Genomic DNA, 2,877 nt, shown 5'->3' with positions numbered 1-2,877 from the left:
CATGATTACTCTGAACTACAGGTGCATCCAGGGCACGTTTGCATCCATGGCTGTATCTTCCCTCACCTCCACTCTGCTCTACCTGGCTCCAAGGTTCAAACACAAAACACAAGCGCACACACACACTCTCACACCAAGAGCCCTGGATGATGACACTATGTATGGCTGGCTTTAAAAGAAAGTCAAGTAAAAATATGTGTAAGAGATGATGAGTTTTAGAAAGTGAAAAGTGCTTTACAGGTGAAGAGGGAAAAACAGGAAAACAGAACACACCTTTGGCCACACTACAGCAAGGAATGAAGCCCTGCATGTGACGGGACGGCCACAGCCTCACCAGCAGATTTCAAGAGGCAGAACCTTCTAACGCTTGTACATGTTATTCAAGGATTTAAAAAACTATTTTCCGGGCTGGAGAGATGGCTCAGTGGTTAAGAGCACTGACTGCTCTTCCAGAGGTCCTGAGTTCAATTCCCAGCAACCACACGGTGGCTCACAACCATCTGTAATGGGATCCGATGCCCTCTTCTGGTGTGTCTGAAGATAGCTACAGTGTACTCATATATAATACATAATTAAAAAAAAACCTATTTTCCTCACAGCTTGTTAAACAGTAGAAGCTTTTTGAAAACTGACAGAACTGATCGCCTTCCACCATCTTTCTGTACATAGAATTGACTTTTAAATTTTTCTTTTTTTTTTTTTCTTTTTTCTTTTTCTGGGGCTGGGGATCGAACCCAGGACCTTGCACTTCCTAGGCAAGCGTTCTACCACTGAGCCAAATCCCCAACCCCGACTTTTAAATTTTTAAAAATTAATTTATTTATATGAGCACACTGTAGCTGTCTTCAGACACACCAGAAGAGGGCATCAGATCTCATTACAGATGGTTGTGAGCCACCATGTGGTTGCTGGGATTTGAACTCAGGACCTCTGGAAGAGCAGTCGGTGCTCTTAACCACTGAGCCATCTCTGCAGCCCCACATAATTGATTTTTAATTCACTGTCTTATTTCCAGAGAACCTGACAATAAAGTCTGTCCTCTCTCTACACTACTGACTTCTTAAAACAAGGGTTTGCTTCAAAGGCTGAAGGGAGTTAACCACAGGAAGCAGCCCAACCTTATGGGCAGTTGAAATATTAGGCAAGTCTTAGCTGCATCTAGCTTAGCCAGGAAGGTCTGAACATGACCCTGGGTCCCACTACAAGCATACCCCAGACTGAGGAACAGCCAGCATCCATTTGTTTCCTATTCTTACAGCTGAGAACTTAAGCTGTTCATTAGGAACAGAATTAGCATAAAGCTGCATGTGGTAATGTCACACAGGACCATGTCCAAACAAACCAAACAAAATGGAAGAACAAGGACCGGATGGAAGGACAGTAGACATTCAGTTTCAAATCGGAGGGAAGGTAGGGTAGGTGTGGTGGCTATTCCTGGTTGTCAGCTTGCCTATATCTGGAATGAATTACATCCAGAATCAGAAGGCTCACCTTTGATCCCGATCTTGAGGCTGGGAGATCCAAGTTTCTGACCTGGATCTTGGCATGGAGATCTTGAGGAAAAGTGGCTATGAATCCCAGGAGCTTAAGGCAAGATCTCTGAGTTCAAGGTCACCTGGGACAAAGCAAGTCCTAGACCCGAGCGGTGGTACACACCTTCAGCTGGAAATTTACATAAGAACTTTGGAAGAAGGGAGAGTCTCTCTTTTTTGCCTGCCTAACTCCCTCGTGGACTGAGCCACCGCTAGATCCTTGGACTTCCATTCACAGCTGCTGCTGATCGTTGTTGGAGAGTTGGACTACAGACTGAAGTCACCAACCAAGTCTCTTACTATATAGAGACTAGCCATAAGTCCTGTGACTCTAGAGAGCCCTGACTGAGACAGTAGGGTTCATTCTCCCATCCCTTAGGCAGACATCATGTGATGACAGACAGGATTAGGTTGGCACACCTTTGATTTAGACTACTGCAGAGTTCCCGTAGGAAGGAAAGTATTTTTCAACTTAAAATTTTGGTCTAGATGGCTCAGTGGTCAAGAATACTTTTTGTTCTCAAGGAGGACCAGGTTTCAGTTCCCTGCACTCACATGGTGGCTCACAACTGACAGTAACTCCAGCTCCAGGGGGTCATGAGCCTCTGGCATCCCCGACACCTGTCCTGTGTGCACACACCCATTACTATTTTTGAAAAACTCAGCTGGGCAAGGTGGTGCGTGTTTGTCTTGAATCTCAGCACTCATGAGAGAGGGACTGGGTTCCAGGCTAGCCAGAGCGTCAGAGTAAGACCCTATCTCCAACAAAACCAAACAAACAACCCTGTCATCAGAATTTCAAGTCAGCCTTGGTCACCTACGTTGAAATCCCATGTGTAGAAGGCTGAGGTGAGAAAAAATGCTGAATTCATAGCCAATGGGAGTCACACAAGATGATCCAACTCAAAACAGAAAACCAAACCTGAGGGTTCAATACTATATGGGTCAGTTTATATGCACACAAGTCTAAGATGTAATTTGAACTACAATGTTCTAAAACATATTTACATAAAAAGATCTAAGCCGGTTTTAACAATGTTCTAGCCTAGGGGAATGGCTTATATTTAAAATGATACACTAACAGATCATCTTAAGTGATATATAGGGTGCCATCACCAGCATCGTTCAGATCACTATGTAACACCAGCAACTGTAACGGATGTGACACTGGGGTAGGCTAGGGATAGCCTCTTCCCTGCAGCACACTGTCCCCTCTTGGCCCTCCCAGCCCCCAGCTGTTTCTTGGATGTTGACTTTGATTACATTTTCCTCTGCTGCCACAGGAACAGTAGTAAAACTCACTGTATTCCTGCCCCGCTAAGCAGCTCTGTCTTCTGGCTGGAAA

At 44.9% G+C, this 2,877-nt stretch overlaps 1 protein-coding gene across 11 annotated transcripts in view; it reads right to left on the bottom strand.

The window, feature by feature from the left end:
- Rere (arginine-glutamic acid dipeptide repeats) overlaps positions 1 to 2,877 on the bottom strand; it is a 329,621-nt gene that overhangs the window by 75,100 nt on the left and 251,644 nt on the right.

The sequence above is a fragment of the Rattus norvegicus genome, chromosome 5 (genome assembly GCF_021556685.1).
Source record: "Rattus norvegicus strain SHRSP/BbbUtx chromosome 5, alternate assembly SHRSP_T2T, whole genome shotgun sequence".
Classification (NCBI taxonomy): Eukaryota; Metazoa; Chordata; class Mammalia; order Rodentia; family Muridae; genus Rattus; species Rattus norvegicus.
The sequence above is the reverse complement of the archived record's forward strand: the minus strand, read 5'-3'. Positions and strand labels throughout refer to the sequence as shown.